The 26,037-nt window shown below is 38.7% G+C and overlaps 1 pseudogene; it reads right to left on the bottom strand.

The window, feature by feature from the left end:
• Positions 1-349: 349 nt before the first annotated feature.
• On the bottom strand, positions 350-1,267 carry LOC101677322 (annotated as a pseudogene).
• Positions 1,268-26,037: the final 24,770 nt, after the last annotated feature.

Raw genomic sequence — 26,037 nt, 5'->3', positions numbered from 1 at the left:
ACTGCCTCTGCAACTACTGAGCTCATAGATGAATGGAAAGAACCGTACTCCCTGCACAACGAAAGATTATTTTGGAGACAGTTGATAAAAACCACAGATCCTTTTGCTTGTAAGTCATAAAGAGGTACCAAAGAAGATTTACTATAACTACTAGGAGTGTCAAAGGAAGTGAAAATGGGACTAGGCGCAGGGCAATATGAATTAATGAACATGGGAAGCACAAGGATGGGGAAAACAGTGAGCATGTGCTGAAGAAGACACTAGGGGAGAGGATCTGGTGAATATTTTGATCTTAGACAAGCACCAAGGTAAAGAAATAATGAGGCACATAATGGCAAACACTATGTGCTTAGGAGTCATCCTCGCCATTGGTGTTGTCTCTGTCATCCTCTCCCTCCTCAGCCTTTTTCATCGTCCTTGATCAACCCCAGCTGGCCCTCCCCCCAATCTTCATCATCATCACCATCCAGCAGGTCCCCCTCCTCAGCAGAGTCATCTGTACCCGCCCCCAGACTCCATCTTCACTTCGGTCTCCTCTTTCTTCAGGGAGCTGCTGCTCTGCTCCTCTTCTGACTTAGCATTCTTCACCTCTCCTTGTTTGCTCTGTTCTTTCTCCAGAATTTTCCAGGCTTCCCAATAGAGAATCCACTTTTTGTTTTATCTGGTCACATCCTTCTTAATGGTCTGAAGGTCATCGTCTTTCAACATTCCAGACTTGGAAGAAGATCCTCGCTGTCCACTCTTAGAATTGAAGCCACTTTTGCCCCTTTGTGAGGTGTTTCCTAATACATGCTGGCATCTTGAAGGAACTACAGCCCAAGCAGGAGGAGTTGGAGGAGGAGGAGGAATACGTGCTGGGTAACTATACATCTTAGTAATAATAACCTCATGGAAAGTCACAGTCCAAGTCATAAGAGGAGCTGAGTAGAGGGGACGGAGAAGGGTGTTCTGGTACTGACCCGTGCATCTCCACTGCAGATCATTTCACACCTGCGTTTCCTCAGTTCACCTTTGGCTCTGAAGCCATATTAATATCTAAAACCTGGCCAGCAATCATTCTGCCATCCTCTCCTGCCACAGCAGCCCGGGCAGTTCTCTCATTAACATACTGAACAAAGGCAAAGCCCTTATGAACAGAGCAACCCACAATTTTGCCATATTTCGAGAAGACTACAGATTTCTTGACCACTAGAGGATTGAGAATCCCAGTGAATACACAGGAATTCGTGGAGAGAGGCTCTGTCTTGTTGGTAGCATTGCTGGTCATTTTCTTTGATGATAAGATTCCTCACAAAGCCGAAAAATTCTAGCAAAGTTCCACTAACTTATATATCTCAAGTGATTTGTAACCAGGAGGGGGAAGGGGGAAGAGAGAATAGATTCGATTCTGAATCTCCTACGCTCGGGTTCTGCGTGGAGAAGCCAGCTGCTGCTCGAGGTCAGCCACGTGGAGGCACCGCTCAGTCTTTGTCTCTTCACAAAAATGTTATTTGTCTTTTTGATATTTAGCCATTCTGACAGGTGTGAGCTGATATCTCATTGTGGTTTTCATTTGCATTTCCCTCATGATAAGTGGTATTGAGCATCTTTTCATGTATCTGTCGGCTGGCCGTGTATCTTCTTTGGAAAAATTTGTATGCAGGTCCTATTCCCATTTTTATTTTTTATTTTTTATTTATTTTTTACTTTATTTTAAGATTTTATTTATTTATTTCACAGCGAGAGAGATCACAAGTAGGCAGAGAGGCAGGCCCAGAGAGAGGAAGAAGCAGGCTCCCTGCTGAGCAGAGAGCCCAATGCAGGGCTCGATCCCAGGACCCTGAGATCATGAACCGAGCTGAAGGCAGAGGCTTAACCCACTGACCCACCAGGTGTCCCCCATTCCCATTTTTAAATTGGATTATATGTTTGTTTTTGTTTGTTTTCTGGTGTGTGTGTGTGTGTGTGTGTGTGTGTGTGTGTTTTCTTCTTTGGTGTTGCATCTGTCTCCAGTTTTAAAATCTTGTTTTAACTGTCTCCTGTCTAAGCTGACATAGGCTGGCTGTTTGAAAAACAGATAAATAATCAGGGAGTGGGACACAGATGTGCCTTCCTCCAAGCTTCTTCAGAGACAGCAAGTAACCTGTCTAGCTTTCTGAGTGTTACAGGCGTTCTGCTAATGATCCCTAGACCCCTTCTGGCTGTTCTTTTTTTTTTCTTCCAAACCCCTCCTTTACAGAAGTAAGACCTATTGATGACTTTTATTTTTATTTTATTTATTTGACAGACAGAGATCACAAGTAGGCAGAGAGGCAGGCAGAGAGAGAGGAGGAAGCAGGCTCCCTGCTGAGCAGATAGCCCGATGTGGGGCTCCATCCCAGGACCCTGGCTGGGATCATGACCTGAGCTGAAGGCAGAGGCTTAACCCACTAGCCACCCGGGGGGCTTTAACCCACTGAGCTACCCAGGTGCCCTGAGAAGAAAAACCTAGACACAAAGACCCACCCAAGTGAGAAAAAGCAAAGACTGTTTATTCAGAGGTTGCTATACATAGGAGAGAAGCCACCATCACTTGCCTTTAGGAGATACTGGAAGGCATGCAGAGAAGTGGAAAGCTTTGAAGTAGAAAAAGGGAAGGCTTCCAGTGTGCACTGCTTGGAGGCTGTTCGCATGGGGAAACTAGAGAAAGGGTGAATAGAAGCAAGGCATCTTACGGGACTGGTTTACGGGAGCACATCTGGCTTTCTCTTTCTGACCCTAGGTTGGAAGCAGGCACACATATTAAAGAAGATATCAGGTATTGACTAAGTACTGACTATTTTGGGCTGATTGCTGTTGAAATTGGGGTTTGGTTTCCTGGACTGGTTGCTGCAGATTGTAGACTGGAGTTCTATTTTTAGATATGACCTGGCCCTTGCTGATTTGTTTATCCTGTCTCTGAAAACTGAGGTTGAAGTCCCACAAAGTGGCTAAGGTAAGATTCTATATCTTCTGTGAATTGTAGCCCTAGTTTCACTGTAAAGAGCAAAAATTTCTTTGGTTAGGAAGTAACATGAATCCCTGAGGCCCAGACCCACTACCAGCTAGTAGAAACAACCGGGAGGGCTTGGCAGTAGAGCTGGGGAGTAGCTTGGGAGACATGTGAGAAATCCCAAGGCTTTCCACAAATTTCAAAGTGAGCAGTTAAGGGCTGAAATCTGAGGGGTTGAAGTTGGCAAAAATCTTAGTATTTATGTGATCCCTGAAACCTGAGGCTAGTGGAACCCATGACAATCAAGATTATATCTACGTGTATACTTGACAACCTCACACTGAACCAGCCATATTCCTTCCTCAGGAATCTGTGAACAGCTCTTCAAATCAGAACTTGGCTTCTTCCCTTATCTGAGAACTGCATTACAAGCAGAACAAAAGTAGCTCTTGCTATGGGGACGGATCGAAAGACTTTGATCTGTCATTCCAGTCACGTGAGCCTATCCCTAAACCAGAGATGGTAATGAAAGTAATTTAACATACATCTATAATTAATTTGTTACACTTTTCCTGCTGATGGCAAATCGTACTATTTTAGCAAAGTTCATGGAGTTAATCTCCCAGGAGATGAGATGGAAAGCCTTCAGAAATAAATGGTTTTGTTTACCCTAAAACATGTGAGTTTTAAGAGCCAATTTTGGCTATAGGTCAAGGTTAATTTAGTGTTTCAAATCTGTCTTTTAGAAAACTGTATAAAGTCGAAGATCTTCCCACCAGATACACAGGAGATCTACAGCATTAAAAGCCATTTTCCTTCTTGAATGATTCTAATGATCTGGTAAAGGCAATAGATAATAAATCTTTTTTAATATGAAGACAATATAATGGTAAGATATGTTAGAGAAAAGGACGTTAGTTACATTTATTTATTCAATTTTATCTCGAGAATAAAGAGAATACAGTACATTTTTAATATGGGTATTACTTAAGTGATTTAGATGACAAAGGTACATTCTCATTATATGTAGATCTGACCAAAATTTGGCCAGACTGCTAAGTAAGGTGACCAACTTATCCTGGCTTGCCCAGGACTTTCTTAACTACAGAAATGAAAGTCCTGTGTTCTATAGTCCTGGGCAAACTGAGATGATTTGAGTTTAAATTAATTCAATTTTGAAAAATGATGAGTAGTATAATCCACAGTTAAGTCAGAATGAGTCCTAAGCTGTGTGTTTAAGAATGGGAAATAGATTTCCAAAATAAGGATATGAAATAATTGATGGAGAAATACACGATTAGAGGTATCCCAAAATGCACAAGATTCACAGAATTGGAGATCTGAAAAAAATAATTTAAGAGAAAACTCTCCTTTTCATATCCAGGTGCAATCCAAGATAAGGCAAGGCATGACTGAGATTTTTTTTTTTTTTTTTTTTAAAGAACACAAGAGAAGATTTTTTTATTGTATTTTGGATGTTTTGAATATTCCCCTATGAAAATCTACATCTTTTTTTAAAATTTTTAATTAATTTTTTATTTTTTATAAACATATATTTTTATCCCCAGGGGTACAGGTCTGTGAATCACCAGGTTTACACACTTCACAGCACTCACCAAAGCACATACCCTCCCCAATGTCCATAATCCCACCCCCTTCTCCCAAACCCCCTCCCCCCAGCAACCCTCAGTTTGTTTTGTGAGATTAAGAGTCACTTATGGTTTGTCTCCCTCCCAATCCCATCTTGTTTCATTTATTCTTCTCGTACCCACTTAAGCCCCCATGTTGCATCACCACTTCCTCATATCAGGGAGATCATATGATAGTTGTCTTTCTCTGCTTGACTTATTTCGCTAAGCATGATACGATGACTGAGATTTTTTGACATTCCTCTTCTCCTTTCTTCTCTTCTTCCACTGGGTTTTTTATTTGTTTCTACGAACATCTGGAGTGGTGGTTCTCAAAACACATTACTAGACCAGCAGCAATAGCACCACTTGGACACTTATTAGAAATGCAAATTCTCAGGCCCCTGAGTTACTGAATCTGAATGCCTGAGAGAAGAGCAGGAATGTATTTTATTAAGCCTTCCAAGTAATTTTGATGTATGCTAAATGTTGAGAACCACTGATGAAGAGCAATCCTTCCTAACATTTTCACGTCATGGGATACATCAAAAATGATCATTTTATTTTTTTAAAAGATTTTATTTATTTATTTGACAGACAGAGATCACAAGTAGGCAGTGAGAGAGAGAGAGAGAGGAGGAAGCAGGCTCCCTGCGGAGCAGAGAGCCCGACGTGGGGCTCAATCCCAGGACCCTGGGATCATGACCAGAGCCAAAGGCAGAGGCTTTAACCCACTGAGCCACCCAGGTGCCCCTAAAAATGATCATTTTAAATACAACATGTGGGGCAAATGGTTGAGGCTACTTGAGGTTGTATGAAGAGGGCAAATGTTGTCACTTCCTTAGCATGCCTGCAATCAGCATTCAAGGGCTCATGCTTCAGCATACCCAATGGGAAGAGAATAGATGGCTGGTTACATTCACCTTTTCTACATGATTGTCACTCTTTCCCACCTGTTATATAACCCAGTAGCCAGTAACCAACAACAGATAACCAATAACCAATGGATGCTCTTCAAGATGCCACTAAATTAGTGACTTCAAAATTGCATGGTGTAGGCAAGTTATCCAAACTAAGGTAACTTAAATTAATAGATCTTGGCCTCAACCATGTCTCCATACACAGATACCCTAAATCCTAGGGCATCCTGTGGACAAATTTAGTAAAGGAGCACTGAAGCATGGACTGTCCTCATTTTGACCCATATTACATTGTGTTTAATCTATTATACTCTCTCTTATATTTTAAGGCAAAGGATCTGGTTTGTCATCTTTTTCAGCATTGAAAGGAGACTTTGCCCCAAGTTTCTGAGAGAGTATTTCACTCATCAACAAAGCTGGAACTTGATCCCACTAAGAGCTAAGGCAGGAGTCTCTCTGTAAGTCCTCAATGCCCAAAAGATCAGGGAACTGGGACAACAGCTCAATAGAACAATAAATTTCTTATTGTAAGGCTCTCAACTTCATGGAGTAATAAATGCTTTGAATGAAATAATTTGAAATTCAGGATGGATGTCACTATAGTAAGCAATATATTTATAGGGGGAACTGTGTCACAAAATGCTTTTCCTTAATCTAAAAAATTTAGATGGTCTTACATTGACAAGTGTCCAGAAATATATTTTAAATTTCAGCAACCACTGCTGACTTCTTCCAGAGAAGCCTGTATTTATTTGGCACATGGCTTTGTAAAGATGTATGTATCTTATCAACAAAACAGGAACTTTCCCCAATTTGAAGAAGATTTAGGGCCATTTAAAATCCTTCAGCTATAAATTAAATTAGACAAATGTCTGTCTAATTAGGAACAACTTCCAAAGCATTCTTTTCTTTTCACATCATCAAAACAATATTTTCAAAGTCTCAATAGAGCACATGCATCTTCTAGTATGCTCCTTGTTTTGTCATCCAATATTAATTCAGTTTGGAATTATTTTACCTCCATAAGTTTTGCTTTTTCAGAAAAGATTGGCATGGTGATTGCCTTTGAGTGGCTTTAACATTTATGACATTAAAGGTTGTAAAAATGAATAAAGGAAAACTCATTTTAAATGGAGTTGGAAAGTCTTGAAGGGGATGCTCTCCCAGGTACCACTTGTGGAAGATTACTTTACATAACCCAGCAGGAGGAGGGAAGATTTTCTCCTTGCCCATCAATAACCAAGCCAGTAAGAATCACTGCAACTTAGTTAATGAAAATTGTTACAAATCTGAACTCTTGCTTTCCTCTGATAGAATTTTGTTTCAAATAGCTTCTCTCAGTTGCCTTCTTTCCTCTGTACAATAATACTCTTCTCATCTGTTCCCTGGATTTACCTACGCTTTGCCATAGTATGCAAGTCCTGAGGTACAATTCTTTTGCTATAGAGTTATTCTTGAATAAACTAATTTTGCTCATTAACTGACTATTTTTTTTTCAATGTTGACAAGGTCAAAGAGCTACACAAGTGCAAAGACAGATCAATTTCCATAAAAAAGCTGAATTCCAAAGCTCTGTTCATGTTTAATATATAATGTTTAGCCAACATTTTTCTTATTTGTTTTTTTTAATAGGCTTAGTGTTGATAAAGGATAATTTTAGTAGGAATGTGTTTTTATTTAAACTTACTTCAAGGTTATAGAAATTAATGAGTTTATGGAACTTCAACAAAAATTTAACTTCAAACCTGTCTCCTGGACAGTGTGTGTTTGGGGGAAGGAAGGAGAGAGTTTGAGGAAGGGAGAGAAGTTGTGGGAGGGCCTCTCTAAAAGTCAGCTTTTTCTTCCCACATTCAAAAATGCTCAGGAGGATTTTTACTTAAGGTAATTTATAATAAGTTATGGACAATTTATCAGGGTTACTCTCCTTTTTTACAGAGACAGAGGGTAAAAGGGAAAGATCTTCAGTAAGGGAGGGAGGAAAGGTAACCAAAATGCCAACTTCTCTATTTGTTCTGGATTTGAGCTAACTAGGTACACCCAAACTAGCATAACTCATCCAATATTTTCATAAGGCAATTCATCTAAGATGGCAACTACCATTCTGACAATCATGGGATTATGATTGCACTAAATATTTACTGAGCACTTACTATGCACAAGGAAAAACACTGCTTCACCATCTCATTTAAATCTTACAACTCTCCACAATATCATTACTATTATTGGACCATTATTATTCCAACTAAAAAAAATTTACATATTTTGGATACTAACCCTTTATCATATATGTCATTTTAAAATATCTTCTCCCATTCCATAGTTTGCCTCTTTGCTTTGTTGATTGTTTCACTTGTTGTAAAGAAGGTTTTTATTTTGATAAAATCCCAATAGTTTATTTTTGCTTTTATTTCTCTTGCCTCAGGAGACATATCTAGTAAGAAGTTGCTAGGACCAATGTCAACACCCAAAAAACAAACAGTCCGATTAAAAAATAGGCAGAAGACATGAATAGACATTTTTTCTAAAGAAGATACAGATGACCAAAAGACATATGAAAAGATGCTCAACATCACTCATCATCAGGGAAAACAAATCTTCAGTGAGGTATCACCTCACACATGTCAGAATGAGTAAAATCAAGAACACAAGAAACAACAGGCTTTGGTGAGGATATGAAGAAAGGGGAACCCTCTTATACTGTTGGTAGGAATGCAAATGGGTGCAGGAACTATGGAAAACACTATAGCATTTTCTCAAAAACTTAAAAAATAGAACTAGCCTGCAACCCAGCAATTGCACTGCTAGGTATTTATGCAAAGAATACAAAAATACAGATTCAAAGGGATATATGAACCCCAATATTTATAGAAGCATTATCAACAATAGCCCTATTATGGAAAGAGTTCAAATGTCCATTAACTGATGAATGGTTAAAGAAGAGGTAGTATGGATATATAATGGAATATTATTCAGCCATCAAAAAGAATGAAATCTTGCCATTTGCAACAATGTGGATGGAGCAAGAGTGTATTGTGCTAAGGGAAATAAGTCAGTTAGAGAAAGACAAATTCCATATGATTTCACTCATATGTGGAATTTAAGAACAAAACAAACAATCATAGGGGAAAAAAAGAGAGGCAAACCAAGAAACAGACTCTCAACTATAGAGAACAAACTGATGGTTACCAGAGGGGAGGTAGGAGAGGGGATGAGAGAAATAGGTGATGGGGATTAAGGAGGGCACTTACCCTGACGGGCACTGGGTGATGTATGTAAGTGCTGAATCACTTAATTGTGTACCTGAAACTAATTTTACACTGAATGGTAACTAACTGGAAATTTAAATAAAAACTTAAAAAATTAAAAATCCAGGAAACAGAGATTTAAAAGCAATAAATAGGAGGCGCCTGGGTGGCTCAGTGGGTAAGGCTTCTGCCTTCGGCTCAGGTCATGATCTTAGGGACTTGGGATCAAGCCCCGCAATGGGCTCTCTGCTCAGTGGGGAACCTGCTTCCCTCCCTCTCTGCCTGCCTCTCTGCCTACTTGTGGTCTCTCTCTGTCAAATAAATAAATAAAATCTTTAAAAAAAAATAAAAGCAATAAATGACTTCAACACATAAGAAATAACTGGCAAAACTAAGAAATGACTTGGTGCTATGAATGAATTACTGCTCCATCCAAAAGCTGAGGCCTCTCCTTCCCAGGGTTGTATGTTCTGCTCAGGAGGCATGAATTGACTGGCAAAGGTGTTAAGAGAAAATTTCAAAGGCCCACAGTTAACAAGAGTTAATTTGCTTTTGAGTTAGTACATATACCAAACTGGGGGGTGGGTGGTTCCTCAAATGGGCAGGACTCTGCTCTCCTAAGAAATTCCAAACCCAACTCATAAAGCCCTTGATTCAATCCAGAGCTTGCAGAGTTTTCTGTGCCCCTGGCCCTCTTCCAAGAAGCTGTTACTTACTGGTTCTTCAGATCTGACCTAATTTGGGACTAGGCAGCGTAGTTCCCTGAAATGCCTAATTCTGAGGTCAGTCTTCAGAACAGAGGATATTTTGCACCTCTAACAGACACTCACACAGCACAAATCTCTTGCTCACAGGTATCAGGATGATGTTTTACCAGGAAGAGTAAAATGGAGAGTCAAAGCAATTTTCTAAAGCAGCTTTGGCAAAAAAACTCCACATGAATGATCCGGATGTCCTACAATAGTCTCATGAGCCAAATCATTGTCCAATTCTTGACTTTTCTACTCCTTGACATTTTTATTTATTTTTTTTTGAACGGAGTCCATAGAGAACTTATATACTGGGGACCACTGTAAACAAGACAGGAGCATCATAGCTCTGAAAAGAATTGTCAGAACCCAAATCAGAAGCATAACTATTGACACCTGAAAGAAGACATTCTCAAGTCCAATGGGCCATCATCAGAGGCATTTTCTTTTTTCCTCTAAAGAAGAATTCTTATTATCAGATGCAAGTTGTGAGCAGAAAATTCCCATCTTTCTTTCCATCTGAATTTTCCCATCATCTAAGGATTTCCTCTATCCAGGGATTTTTGCAGGGTGGGATGGAAAAGCTACAAAAAGACTACAGTGCCTGATTCAAAGTTTATACTCCTTCCCCTGAATGAACCCAATCCTTTTTCTCCTGAAGTGTGCTGTGAAGAATAGCTAATGAATGATCATAAACCACCCAGACAACTTAGTGTGGAATATAAGTGATGGATCCTATTTTTCTCTCATGGCTTTCTTTCCATTTTATATAGAGCACGGAGAGTCTGGGTTTTATGTCTGGGCTCTGTTATGTGATCCCTGTGGCTTTTTGTAAGTAACAAATGCCCCTCCTCAGCTAATACACACATCAAGCCCCACATACCTGTGCTCCGTGGAGACTGCTTTTATAGATGAAGGGACTGTGTGTGATTGTACTTTCTGTGGTAATGACCTTGTAACTTTTGAATATGGGAAGAACAAGCTAATGAGAGGCAAGCGTCAAAATATATTTCTGCTCCATAAAAACAGCTGCCAAGAGCAAGAAAAATCCAGAAGAGTTTTGAATTAGGTCCCTATCCCTGTTCAGAGTCAAGGCCAAGGTTTTTCCAAAATTCCTTTGGAGGGAAGAGAACACTGCTTGGGGCTAACTGCCTTGTTAAACAACAGGAGAGTCTGAGAACATCATATAAACATAAATTCACCCAGCCTTCTGCATGGGGAAGTACAGGGAATAGAAAATGAGTCACAGAAGCTGTTTGCTGAGGACCCACATAAACAAGCATCTTCGTAATCTCAGGGTTACAACCTTCATAGTAAAGAAGGGAAGGTATTAGGGTCCCTTTCTGAAATAGTGCCCTGTGAACATGAGCCCAAAAGGATTGATGAGACAGTTGTTACTGCTTCTAGCTGTTTATTTCAAAGAGGATAGAGGCTGCAGAAGAGATGGGAATCTGAGGTATCTTTTCCATGCTATGAAACTTGTCCCAGCTCTGTAGTAGCTATGGGGATTTCATTTAAATCTGTATCATCCGCTCTGGTTTCAGCTTAGATATGAAAAGGACTTGGAGTCAACATTCTCATTATTACAACAGGGAAAATACAGACAAACTGGAAATCAAGGAATTTGTTGTATCCAACAGAGTACTGAAGTTGCAAGGCAAACTGTCACTCCTAGATACAAAGAGAGAGGGCCATCCAGAGGGATACAGTTGACATTGGCTTATCAGGGGAAGAAGCTGCTGGAGCTATAAACTGGTGAGAACATTTATTTTTTTTTTAAGGTTTTTTTTTTGTTTGTTTATTTGACACACAGAGAGAGATCACAAGTAGGCAGTGAAGCAGGCAGAGAGAGAGGGGGAAGCAGGTTCCCTGCTGAGCAGAGAGTCTGATGTGGTGCTCCATCCCAGGACCCTGAGATCCTGACCTGAGCTGAAGGCAGAGGCTTAAATCACTGAGCCACCCAAGTGCCCCTGGTGAGACCATTTAAATGAAAACTTTGGAGAATTGCTAGCGGCTGAGTGTGTGCTAGCTTTAGAGTGAGAAACTCCCAGGTGCAATAGTCTTCAGAAGACCCAGAAAATTCTGTGACTTCTCTACTTAGGAATCTACCAGATTCTCATACTGAAGGTCTAAGAAAAAATATCCTTGTGACTCTGGAAGAAGAAGAAGAAGAATTATTGTGAAATTTGTCTAGAGCCTTCTACATAACAAAGGTTTGCTCTCCAGGGAAAAGACTTTTCAGAGTCTTACCTCAGTTATCTTAGTTGTGATAAGAGCATTTCCCTCAGTCCTTTATAGCTGAGTGGAATGAAATATTTAAAGTATTTGTTATGTAATGAATGTGTTTCCTCAAAATTCATATGTTAATGCCTTAACTGTCAGCATGGCTATAATTGTAGATGGAGCCTCTAAGAAAGTAATTATGGTTAGATGGGGTCATAAGCATGGGCCCTTGATCTGGGAGGATTAGTGTCCAATAAGAGACATCAGAATGCCCTCCCTCTGTCCTTCCCCATTCCTCCATGTGTATGCACCCAGGAATGGCCATGTGAAGACATATAGAGAAGACAGCCATGTTCAAAATAAAAAGAGAACCCTTAGTAGAAACCAAATTGGCTAGAACCTTGATCTTTTCAGTCTTTATAGATTCAAGCTAAAAGAAAAGGGATGGCAAAATAGCGATGCCTGGGTGACTCAGTCAGTCAAGTGTCTGCCTGAGATGAGCTTCTTGCTCAGCAGGGATTTACTTCTTTCTCTCTCTCTGCCACTACCCACTCCTGCTTGTGCTCTTTAGCTCTCTCTGTCACATAAACAAATGAAGTCTTAAAAAAAAAAAAAAGAAAAAGAAAGAGAGAAAAGGGATGACAAGAGATGTACCAAACTGATATTAATCAAAAGAGAGCAGGAGTGACCAAGTTAATTTCAGATGAGGCAGACTTGGAAGCAAGAATGATTGTCACGGATAAAGAGGGGCATTACATATTTATAAAAGGGACAACTCTCCAAAAAGACATGGCAATTTTAAATGAATATGCATCTATGAAGATAGTACCAAAATATATGAGACAAAAAAGTAAGACAACTGTGAGGAAAACAAACAAATCCACCACTGCTGTTGGGTACTTCGACATCCCTCTGTCAGTAAGTGATAGATCAAGCAGACAGAAAATCATGAGGATGTAGTCATTTGAACAGCAACTATCAATCAACTTGATCTAATTGACATTTATAAAATAATCCATCCAACAACAGCAAATTTACACCCTTCTCACATTCACATGGAGTATTCACCAAGATAAACCACATCCTGGGACATAAAACACACCTTCACAGATTTAAGACGAAAAAAGTTATACAAAATATGTATTCAGACAACAATGAGATTAAACTAGAAATCAATACAAGGAAGACACTTGAAAAAAATTCCCAAATATATGAAAATTAACACACTTTTAAATCAACCATAGGTCAAAGAAATCTCAAGAGAAATTTGTAAAAAAAATATTTTGAACTAAATGAAAATAAAATACAACTTATGAAAATATGGGGGATACAATGAAAATAGCTCTTAGAAGGAAATTTATGGCATTAAATGCACATATTAGAAGAGGACTCTAATATCTACAGCTTAAAATTCTGTAATAGAAATCTAGAGAAAGAAGTGCAGTTTATATCTAAAGCAAGCCTAAGAAAAGAAATAAAAATCAGAGCAAAAATCAATGAGTGAAACATAAAGCAATGAAAAAAATCCATGAAATCAAAAGCTAATCCTCTGAAAAAAAATCAATAAAATTGATAAACCTCTAGCCAGGCTAACCAAGAAAAAAGGAGAGAAGACAAAAATAGTTACACAGTAACTATTATTACACAGTAATAGTCACCTTACAGGCAATACAATGGCACTAAATTCATATCTTTCAATAGTTACCTGGAATGTAAATGCCTCAATCAAAAGACACAGGGTATCAGAATGAATAAAAAAACAAGACCCAGAGTTATCCTGGCTGCAAAAAACTCATTTTAGACCCAAAGACACCTCCAGATTTAAAGTGAGGGCATGGAAAACAATTTACCAAGCTAATAGACATCAAAAGAAAGCTGGGGGAGGTGGCAATCCTTATATCAGACAAATTAGATTTTAAGCCAAAGCTCTATAATAAGAGATTAGAAAGGACAACACTGTATCATACTTAAAGTGTCTCCAACAAGAAGATCTAAAAATTTTAAATATCTATACCTCCAACATGGGAGCAGCCAATTGTATAAACCAATTAATAACAAAATCAAAGAAACACATCGACAATAATACAATAACAGTAGGGGACTTTAACACCCCATCGCTGAAACGGACAGATCATCTAACCAAAGATCAGCAAGGAAATAAAGGCTTTAAATGACACACTGGACCACATGGACATCACAGGTATATTCAGAACATTCCATCCCAAAACAACAGAATACACATTCTTCTCTGGTGCACATGGAGCATTCTCCAGAATAGATCACATCCTGGGTCACAAATCAGGTGTCATCTGGTACCAAAAGATTGGGATCATTTCTGGCATATTTTCAGACCAAAATGTCTTGAAGCTAGAACTCGATCCCAAGAAGAATGTTGGAAAGAACCCAAATACATGGAGGCTAACGAGCATCCTACTAAAGAATGAATGGGTCAACCAGGAAATTAAAGAAGAATTAAAAAAATTCATGGAAATAAATGAAAATAAAAACACAACTGTTCAAAATCTTTGGGATACAGCAAAGGCAGTCCTGAGAGGAAAGTATATAGAAATACAAGCCATTCTCAAGAAACAAGAAAGGTCTCAAATATACAAACTAACCCTATGCCTAAAGGAATTGGGGAAAAAATAAAACAGCAGATAAAGCTTAAATCCAGCAGGAGAAGAGAATTAATAAAGATTGGAGCAGAAATCAATGAAATATAAACCAAAGAGCAGTAGAACAAATCAATGAAACCAGGAGCTGATTCTTTGAAAGAATTAGTAAGATTGATAAATCCCTGTCCAGACTTATCAAAAAGAAAAGAGAAAGGACCCAAATTAATAAAATCATGAATGAAAAAGGAGAAATCACAACCAACACCAAATAAATACAAACAATTAAAAGAACATATTATGAGCAGCCATAAGCCAGCAAATTTGACAATCTGGAAGAAATGGATGCATTTCTAGAGATGTATAAACTACCAAAACTGAACCAAGAAGAAATAGAAAAACTGAACAGACCCATTTCTATTCTGTTTTATTGATCTATGTGTCTATTTTTGTGCCACTACCATACTGTCTTGATCACTACAGCTTTATAATATAACTGGAAGTGAAGAATTGTGATACCTCCAGGTTTGCCTTTTTTTTTTTTTCCCAAGGTTGCTTTGGTTATTTGGTGTCTTTTATGGTTCCATACAAATTTTAGGATTGTTTGTTTGAGCTCTGTGAAAAATACTGTTGGTATTTTGAGAGGGATTGCATTAAATGTATAGGTTCCTTTGGATAGTATAGATATTTTACCAATGATTGTGCTTCCAATCACATAAAAATGGAATGTTTTTCCATTTCTTTGTGTCTTCTTCAATTGTAGTTTTCAGAGTACAGGTCTTTTACCTCTTTGGTTAGGTTTATTCCTAGGTATCTTATTTGAACAAGTGGAATTTGAAAAAAAATGCCACTCACAGTTTAAAAAGAAAAGAGAAATATTTAGGTGTAACTTTAACAAAATATAGGATCTAAATGGAAAATACTACAAAATTCTGATGAAAGAAATCAAATAAGATATAAAAAATATAGAAATATTCCATATTCTTTGATGGGAAGACACCATATTATTCAGCTGGTGATTCTTTCCAAATTGACTTCTAAATTCAAAATAATTTCATGAAAATTCCAGCAAGAAATGTTGTAGTTATGAAAAAACTGACTCTAAAGCTTAAAGAAGAAAAGAAAAAGACCTAAAATGGCCAAAGCAATACCAAAGAAAAAGAAAGTTGGAGGACTCTCACTACCTGACTTTGAGATTTACTATAAAGAATACAGAAATCAAGACAACATGGTACTGGCAAAAGAACAGACATAGAGATCAAAGGAAGAGAAAAAGACTTACCCAAATGTAGTCAATTGATTTTTATCAAAGGTACAAGGTAAATCAATGCAGAAAAGATAGTCTTTTCAACAATTGATGTGGGAACAACTGGATGTCTATATAAAAATACAAAACTAGAAACAGTTCTGCCAAATTTCCCAAAAGTTATCTCTAAGTATATCATAGATCTAAATGTAAAAGACAAAGCTATAAATCTTTTAGGAATAACATAAGAGAACATCTACGTGACTTCGAATTTGATAATGAGCCTTTAGATACAATGCCAAAAGCATAATGGATAGAAGAAAAAATTGATGAGTTGACTTTATTAAAATAAAGACCTCTGTTCTGCAAGAGCTGCTGTCAAGAGAAGGAAAAGACAAGCAACACATTGGGAGGTAATATTTTCAAACTGTATATTTAATATTGGACTTGTATCTACAATACATGATCATATGTTAAAACTTAACAGTAAGAAAAGAAGCAACCCAGGAAAAAAGGAGCCAAAGATTTGAACTGAATTTTACCAAAAAGAATATAAAGATGGCAAATATGTTAAATGTCATTTGTCATTACAGAAATGCAAATTAAAACAACAAGAAGATACTACTATATGCCTATTAGAATGACTAAGATCCAAAAAACTGACAGCATCCATTGCTAGCAAGGATGTGGAACAACAGGAAGTCTCATTCACTGTTGGGGTGAATGCAAAAACAGTGTATCCGCTTTAGAAGAATTTTGCAGTTTCTTACAAAGCTAAAATAGGCTTACTACATGTTCCAACAATATTGCTTCCAGATATTTACCGAACTAATGAGAAAAATGCATGTCTGCATAAAACCCAGCATGTGAATGTTGATAACCACTTTATTTATAATCAACACAAACTGTGCCCGCTTTGGCAGCACTTACATAATCAACACAAACTGAAGGCAACCAAAGAGTCCTTCAATAGGCAGATAAACTGTGATGCATCCATACAATGGGATACTATGCAATAAAAATGAATGAGCTATTATGCCACTAGACTTAGACCTGGAGAGAATTAGGTATGTTAGACCTGGAGAGAATTAGGTGTGTGCATAGCATCTGATGCTTTAGAGCTGGGCTGCCCAATATGGTAGCCACTAACCACTGTGGTCATTGTACACCGAAGCATGAGGAGCATGATTAAGGAACTTAACTTTAAATTTTACCTTACTTAAATTAATTTAATTGTAAATATCCACATGTGTCTAGTGGCTGCCCTATTTAGGCAGTCCAGCTCTAAAACATCAAGCTCTGCTCTCTCCTCCCTGAGATGTTCTCTAACCCCAAGTCCAATGAATTTTTCCTTCTCTTTCTGTTATCATGAGGATCAATTTAGCTTTTCCTTCCTTCATTTTTATTTGTTGATCTGTCATGGTGGTAGGTGGGGGTTTGGGACATGGAGAGTGAGGACAGGTAGAAAAATTGATTTACCAAAGACAGTACCATTTTCTTTTAGAGCGTTGGTTACTACTTTCAACATATTGTGTGGCTTGTTTTATTTAATTTTCATAAAAATATTTTATCAAAGTCCCACCATTATTTCCATTTTATAGATGCGGCATCTGATGCACAGGGAGCCTGGCAATAGTCGCTCAGCTAGGAGAGGCCAGAACTGGGCCAAGTTCATATTATAAACCACTGTGCTATAGTGCCTCCTGGTATCACTCTATCTTGTTCAGCCTAACCACTTGAAGTATCATTAATTTCCTTGCAATGCTTGAGAGTTGAAAGTGACAGCTTCTGGAATTTAGGCATTATTAACGATTCCTGCCTTTGTTCAGATAAGTACCTCAGTTCTGTGCCTTACCTCAGGGTCCTGAAGGGTTGGGGCATAGAACAGTGAAGTGTTGATATAAGCTGGGGAAAACAAAAGGCATCCATATGCCTCAAACATTTGCACTGATCAGGTCATTCCCTGGGTCAAAAACCTTCAGTGATTCCCAGCAGTCTCTGCACCAAATGCACACTAACCTTTGGGGACCTTGTTTTCCACTCTTTGGGTACTTACGTCCTCTGTCACCCGCTGAGTGCTGAGCTCTTCGTGCACCAGTCTCCTTGCCTTCTCAACGTGTGATTGTACTGAGATGTGGGATGTCAACTCTATTTACCCATCCCAACCCCTCCTCTCCCTCTAAAGGTGTGTAGTCATACCAATCTGGTAATATGAGGCTGAGGGATTTCCTCCTTCGTAGTCCCACTGCTACTGCCCCAGCTTATATCCACATTACCTACACCACCACAGTCTCTTAGTCCTTCCCCATCAACCATCTCCAAAAACACTTCCCACAGATGCTGGCTTCATTTGCCTACCACAGCTTAGCAGCTCATACTCCCGTCTGTTTACTCAAATCTTTTACCCTTTCCCCACAACATGGTAATAGTAAATGTTTCCTGACTCCCTCGATCCTTGGCCTTCTTGCATTACCCCAAGTGCGTTGGTGTGTTTCCGTCCCAGAGCCTGTGCCTGGACTGGTCTGGAATGCTGCACTTCCAGATGTCTGAGTGGCCAGCTGTGGTACTGCAGGCAAGCCTGTGTTCAAATGTCACCTCCCTGAGAGGCCTCCCTTGACTAACTCACCTATTCTCTCTCCTCCTTTATTCTCTATCCCCCTAGTCTGTGTTAGTTCTCTGTGGGGCAGTCATTATCACCTATCATTGCAAATCTAATTTGTGATAGTCTCTATATTAGTATATTATTCTGTGAGGGCTCACTTATTATCTGTTTTATTCACTGCTGTTCCCAGCTCCTAGAACCATGCTGAAGCACCCAATAAATATTTGTTAAGCAAATGGGAACTTGTGGAATAGAAATCAGAATAGCTCTATTAACCGTACAACCTGGTTACATGGGACAGAAATCTAGGATGGCAAAATTTAACATTTATGAGTGGAAACAATCTATAAACTTTATGGCATTGTTTCTCTAGAGTTATATTTTCCAAATACCTGCACACTTAGTTGTGAAAAAAAGTGTCATGGGGACAACAAAGATTAATAAATACTGTTTTACATATCCAGTTTATGAAGATTCACTAAGTGATTCCCGTATTAAAGGTTCTGAGCAGTCTTGCAGTAAAGGAACTGGATTAATTTTATTTTAAAAATTCTTAAATATATATCAGCACAGAATCCCTTCTCCAAGGAGTCCCTTATAGGGGATTTGAGTCTTGAGTAGACTCCAGCTAGGATTGTTACCTCTCATGCAATAATTCTACCCTACCTTTTTCTGATACAAACACTTTGCACCCTGACACAAGGGTAGGCAAACATGTGACCCATGCTCGGCAAACTATATGCCTCATAATTTGGCTCAAGGGTGGGCACGTGAACCCAACCAGGACTGCCAGAGCATATCCCTAAGAATTACAGGCTGGATCTGGAAAACAGACTTCCCTTATCTCTCAGGCTGTAACTTTTAAGTGTTCTGTAATTCACTCCTTGGTCCATGGAGAAAACCTGTCTGTGGCAGAAGAAAAGCCAACATTCGGGGGAGACTAGTTGAAAGATGGAGAGAAAAGAAGGAGGGAAATGTGAATAACTGGGAATAACAGGGATAAATAATAACCACATGGGATTTAAGTTTTTAAATCCAGTCATCCCTGAAGCCGGATCTGCCCCATCTTGATATTTACATATGTAAGAAGATACATTCCCACCCCCTTCCCCGTTTTAGACTAGCGCACTGCCTATTGGTGTTGCACATCCAACATCATTTTCTGCCCAATATGCTCTGGGAAATCCTGCCCCATGGGACCTCAACAATAAGCCTGAGTTGTTGACCAGCTCACTCAAATTTTAGAGGACAAAAAATAATCATCCAACCAATAAGAGCAAATGATACCCATAATCTCTGAATGATGCACAGATTTTATACACAGAGCTATGTTTTTCTGAGTGAAATCTAGGAGGATCCCAGCTTCAAGCTAGAGCAAGGTATTCAGACACAGGGTGATGTGCTGCAAGTACCTCGTTCAGATGGTGTGGCGCATAGTTCCAAGCGATGGGTGGATGCTGTTCACAGCAGTCTTCAGAGGAAGTCTGGCAAACCCGGCTCTGTGAGTGCTCTATGCCTCTACTATCGTCCATCCAGGAAGGCAAGACACTTGTCCAATACCTCTCAATGTCCCCCAACAGTGTCTCAACAGAGAAGGGGCTTAATTCATGTTTGAGGATTGAATGAAACTCAGGCTGGGCCTGTTCTTTATTAACATGGTTATAGGCAAGGTTGACTTAAGGAATTCTTAATAAAATTTATTTTCAGCACATTACTTCATGAATGCTATCCTTGTAGATTCATATATATTCAGTGGTTGCTTTGAGAAATCTAAAAATACCGTCCCTTGGCATTGGCCCTAGAACAGCGTGCTGCCTTGATGTAGCCATAACAGCCACACCATATGGGAGGAACCTGGGTACTTTCAAACAGACTCTTCTTTTAGGATCAAGTCTGCTGCTGTCGCTGGGGCTTGTGGCATCCTGAACCTCTTTATTTAGGTACAGTATTCCAGGGCTATTATTTCATACGTAGAAGGATTTTTAAGTAGCCTGTAGTTTGGACTTTTCACCACTAGAGTTCAATCTTGCTCTTATCTACATGATTTCATGGACAGGGAAAAATAAAATAAAGCCGCACACCACCCCCCACCCTCACACCCCAATGAAACAACACACAAAGACAATTCCCAAAGCACTTTCTCCAATTCAAATCCTGACCTTTGTCTACCAAGAACTGACTTTATTAATGTGCCTTTTTCTTTTTGGCACACTTATTTCCTCATTGGTATTGTCATCAAGTATAAAATTCTTGAATGCCTTTGCTTTGTTACAAGTAATTTGTCAATGCTTGATAAATAATTTCTCTTTAGAGTCTGTTTATTTATTTCTAAGTAATAGCTTCAGCTCTGACTACCTGGCTCACTTATGGGAGAGCTGCTTTTTTTCTGGTCAGGGAGACTTGGGGGTTCACAGCAGAGCAGTGAGAATTATAGCAAACACACTGCTGCTCTGGGTCTCAAAGTTGGTCACTCATTTTTTAAGAGTTTTCAAAAAACCAGTTAGGTTTCTCCATGAGCCTGTGGTTTCCACATTTAAAAACTACCACTTCTTTCCCTTCCTATTTACCCACTGTGTTCAGATATATTTCTGAGGAGACCAGTATCAAGTATAAAAGTACAAATCCCAAACCGTGCTTCCTGTATGACCAGTGACTCCACAATGTATCATATATGCGTGAAGCATCTCAGTCAAGTGAATTTTTAAAAAGTGTAGTCTTATGGGATATGGGCAGGTATATATCGTCATTCTGCCTCTTAAACCCTTACTCTTTGAAGTATCTTATATATCACACATGACGCAAGAAGGATAACTTGGAATGAGTTCATCTTTGCTGCATATAGACATTTTCCCAGTGGCTGGACCCAGTTAAGACAGAGAAAACCGCACTGAGTTACATAATATTCATTCTTGGACAAAAGGCTGAGGAAAAATATGAAAACCTCATCTTGTAAATAGAACTTCATTTTATAAGCAACCCAAACCCGTTTTAAACAAGTTAAGGTACAAATAAGTAAGAGGTAAGTTTTCCTATTATTTGCTTTTTGAGGGGAGGTGGCTGGTAGGGAAAGAAATTCTGTGAGAAAGAAAAAGAATACTGACGAGGGAGGCAGCAAAGACAGTTTTCTCACAATAATGCTAAGAGTCAAGTTAAAAATCCTACAGCATCTAAAATGATGGTATGCCAAATAGGGATATTTAGCAATATGTGATTATTTACTGAGTATTTACTGTGTGCTTGGCATTTTATGTGGTTTATTTTATATCATCCTCCCATCATGATTCAGGGTTGTTTCTCACTCCCACTTCACGAATAAACAGACTCATAGGTATAACTAATTCGATGAGGGCCATTCATCAGTAAATGGTGATGCTGGAGGTCAGACCAGGTGGGCACCTGGACAGTGTGGTCAACCAGGGTTCTGTGTTCATATGGTCTGAGCTTTTGGGAGTTACAGATTAAGAGAATAATAACAATTCTGATACAAAGAGTGGCCACTTCCAGGCAGAACAGCAAGAAACTTGATAGAGAAGATCTGTAGTAATTAGATGATAAAACAAGATTTGTTAATAATGAACATTATCACCAACCAAGATGTGGCCACATGGACATTCTGCTCCAACAGTTGAAGTATACAGGCTCCAGAATCTTTGATAACACAGGACACCCTGATGTGGCAAGAACCTCTCTCAGCCATATGGGTTAAAGCTTTCACCAATTTTTTTCAAGGGGAGTCTTAAAATTGATCTTCAAATCTCACTGTGTGATATTTGTAACAAATAATTGAAACAAATTGTTACAAATAGTTTTTTGTTACAAATAGTTATAACAAATAATTGGGCTCAGATTGGCTCTATGAAGAATATTCTCATGCTGTAGTACAGGGTTTGGATAGTGCCATCTAACCTTTTTGTTATCCTTTTTAGGTTCTAGATAAAGAATCTCACCTCCCACACAATACTATTCCACGTAGTTACTCAGGATGAGCTATGTACTCATTTGTTCATCAGCTACTTATTAAGAACCTACTACATGCCAGGCACTGACTAGGTACTGAGACTATGGAAAAAAGCAAAACAAACAAACAACAAATAAAAGTCATTCTAATCAGAGAGACAGAATCAGCAGACATGCAGCATACACGATGGTGGTAAGTGCCATGTACAAAAATAAAATTGGGAAGGTCGATGAGGAGCGTTGTTTTGTTTTGTTTTGTTTGTCTTACAATTTTAAACAGAGTGGTCAGGGAAGAATACTAGCTGTAATATAATGATAATGGTAGTTCTTACCTATAGGCATTGGTACAGCTAACGTTTATTGAGTGCTTACTATGTTCCAGGCCCCTTTAACTTATGCCTAATTTAGCCGAGCCCAAGTTCTTAATTCCACCAGAATGCTTCTTTTGGGGAATCCTTGCTATATTCTGTAAATGTCTACATAAGAGATAACACATTGTGAGCCCTGCCAACCTAATTTTTTAGTCCCAGTTTATTTAATCCATAGCAATATAAAAAATACCTGTTTATTTTCCAATAGTAACTCTTCAAATATACTTGTTATATGGAATAGATTAAGTTAATTGGAATTATGATTTATTTATACATGTAGAATATGTTTCCCTTTTACCTTAAAATATTTATAACAGCTGACAAAACTTAGGGCAAAACAGACTATTTGGAAGAACTATAAATTATAAATAGATGAATTTTTAGTAGGCTGTGCATAGAAAAACAAAATAAATCAATTAATGATAAAAATCGAATAAGGTTCATTTGAAAGGGCAAGGGTGCAGGCAATATCAGGCATTTGAATTGAATTCATTACTGCTAATAGAAATTGAGCTCGGCTATACATTTTCTAGCAGCTCATACAGACAGAAAATCACACTAGGTTACATAATATTCATTTTTTCTTCTTGGACAAAAGAAGGCAGAAAAGTTTCCTTGAGAGAAAGTTTTTCTTGCAACAGAATTCTTTTTAAGGTTCATGGGCTAACAGTGAAGAATATCTTCAACTTTGCAGGAGGCACAGGCTCTTGCAAGAATGATTTTTTTACCAACCTTCTATAATAAACGAGAGCATAAATGAAATTGGCATTTCTGGGGGGAGCCAACTGAGATAATGTGACCCAGGTATTCTGTGTGCTGCATACCTTATTTAATAATGGGTAAAGAATGGCAGATTGAATAGTAGCATTTCCATGGGTTCTTCCCTAAAATATCAATTACAGCAAGCCGAGTTTTGGCATGTGCTATATCAAAATCCGCCCCATGAGCAGCAAAAATTTTCTACATCTAGTGTAATTATTTTATATTTTATTCAGACAGTTGCAACAACAACTGCAGCCACAACTGGTAGGATCAGAATGCACAGAAAAAAGCTTATGTGTTCCCAATTTTCTAGATAAAAATAACCAGGTAAGCAAAGTGACAGGACCCTAAAAATTCCATGAAATCAGCTCTACTCCCTATTGATAGAGAAAAGAAACAAGGAATAACTTCGGACACTGGTTTAGCTTAGAGCAGGCTCTCTCCTCAGGTCCTGGTATAAGGAAAAGCAGCTATGGCAAGCCCCTGACTGCTATTTCAGAACCAAGGACAGCAGCAGACATTCCCTTCCACGAGGGGGCAGCGTGGTCATTGGAAATGTTTATGAGCTGAAACTGATTGTCCAATAGGCAGAAGACTAGTTCAGTATCCTTAGTCTCACGACGAGGAGCCAGGGGGCCAAGAGCCCATATTTGCCCTAGATAATAACTTTGGACCTCTTTAAGGATTTGTGCAAGCATTCAGTGGACACCTCAGGTTTTGTAAGCATGGTATCCGGAGTGTCAAAAGGCTAGAAAAAGTACAAAATGCTAAATATTAGAAGACAGGTTTGGACAATGCTGGCTTGAAACTACTCCTCCCAGCTTTTGTATTAATATGGTTTGATTTCATATTTACCAATTAACTGACAGTAACACATGGTCTTTCTAGGGCATTTCAGAACTAGCCTTAGCTAGGTTACTAAAAAATCATGAAGGGATGTTCTGGAAGTAGTATAACAAAAATGATTAAAAACACGGGCTTCAGAGTCCAACAGTTCTGGGTGTAGGACTCTAGCTGACCCTTGATGGACATAAAATGTGCACAAGAAATCAACTGATTTTTTTTTTTTATGTTACTTAGATTTAGAGTCATTTATTGCCTTGGCATAAACCTAACCTGTACATATGATGCAAGACTGTTGCTCTTAAAGCTACTTATAATGTGGAATCCAGGGTCTGAGGAAAGAGGAAGCAAATAGGTAAACAATCATCTAAACTGTAGTGTAAATGCTATTAGAAATATAAGAACAAAATGTTACAGAGCAGAAGCCAAAGCTGTAACTTCGTGATATGATGTAAGGGAGGCTTTCACAAAGCATTTGCCTTCAGCTCAGGTCATGATCCCCGGGTCCTGGGATTGATTCCCGCATCGGGCTCCCTCCTCAGTGGGGAGCCTGCTTCTCCTTCTCCCTCTACTGCTCCCTCAGTTTGTGCTCTCTTATACTCTCTGTCAAATAAATAAGTAAATAAAATCTTAAAAAAAAAAAAAGAAAATTTGGAAAAGGACCTCTTGCCTTTTATCCACCTTTGTAGTCACTTAAATAAATGCTCATTATGACCTTCATAATAACTCCAAGGTGAGTAACACCACTCCTTTTATGCCAAATGGAGGGATGGAAATTTTTGCTGTTGTTCACAAATATGTGGAACTTGGTGGTCCTATCACCTTTTGGTCACTCTGGAAACCATCATTTCTTTCTTCTGTGGGAAGGCCCTGTTTTGGTTCAGGGGACTCAATCTTGCCCCATGCTTCAGTTTTCAATACCGACATCCATCTCCTCTGACTCTGAAATAATCCAGCTCCCTTTTCCATAGGACTGCAAACAGAAAACTATATCCTTCATGTCTGAATGTGTGAGTTTGTGCTGAGCATGTTTTGTGCATGTTGTGTGCGTACATGTGTGTGAGTTTGTGTCTGTGTGTGTGTCTAAGAGAGACAGAGACAGAGAGAAAGATAACCAATTCTCCTGAAAACTCAACAATGCCCTCTTTTTTCCTAGAGAGAAGAAATAAAATGTCTATCCCTCCCTGATAGGGTAACAGGCCCACAAAGAAAAGAAGGTTGTCAGTGTTGAGGTGTCTGTGGCTGTTCCTGCTATTAAGATAACTCATCATGTTAACCTGTAAAAGTTTGAAGAAATCCATGTATTTGGAACTGGCAGGAATAGAGACAAAGGGCAAGGAAAGAGACATTAGCTCTTCTTAGGAAAGAACAGGAGCTTTCTAAATTATAACTTCTTGTGTGTGTGAGAGAAGCTCAAATCTTCAAGGAGTAGCTATCCTTTAAACATTTAAATTGTGAGTAGGCTATTTCTTTATATGACGATCTTGGGAGAGATAACCAATGATAAGGGGACAGTGGGTTAGAGATAAAATGGACCAGGTACTTTTGATGGCTGTGCCATGTTCTGAGAATTATCTGTGTGTGTGTGTGTGTGTGTGTGTGTGTGTGTGTGTGTGTTTATTTTAGCAGATACAACTAGGACTTCAGACATTAACTCTAATCACTCATATGGCCATTTTAATAAACACACTGGGTACATATTTTCAGATGAATGAGAAAAAAGCTTTTTAGGGGAAAAAAAGAGTCTAATAAGGGATCTTTCACTTTCAGTTAGTCAACCTGTTTTCTCTATGCACTGTAATACGTAGCTTCAGTGCAGACCCAAAGGGTCACATACCTGAAAAGGAGTAAAATTATATACCTAAACAAAGATAATCAGTCCTGTTAATGAGATCAGGCTGCTAATGTCAGAGCCACAAATTTGATCTC

This window comes from Mustela putorius, unplaced genomic scaffold (assembly GCF_011764305.1).
Source record: "Mustela putorius furo isolate JIRA1106 unplaced genomic scaffold, ASM1176430v1.1 tig00000095_pilon_pilon_pilon, whole genome shotgun sequence".
NCBI classification, from domain to species: Eukaryota; Metazoa; Chordata; class Mammalia; order Carnivora; family Mustelidae; genus Mustela; species Mustela putorius.
This window is presented reverse-complemented; position numbering and strand designations above follow the sequence as displayed.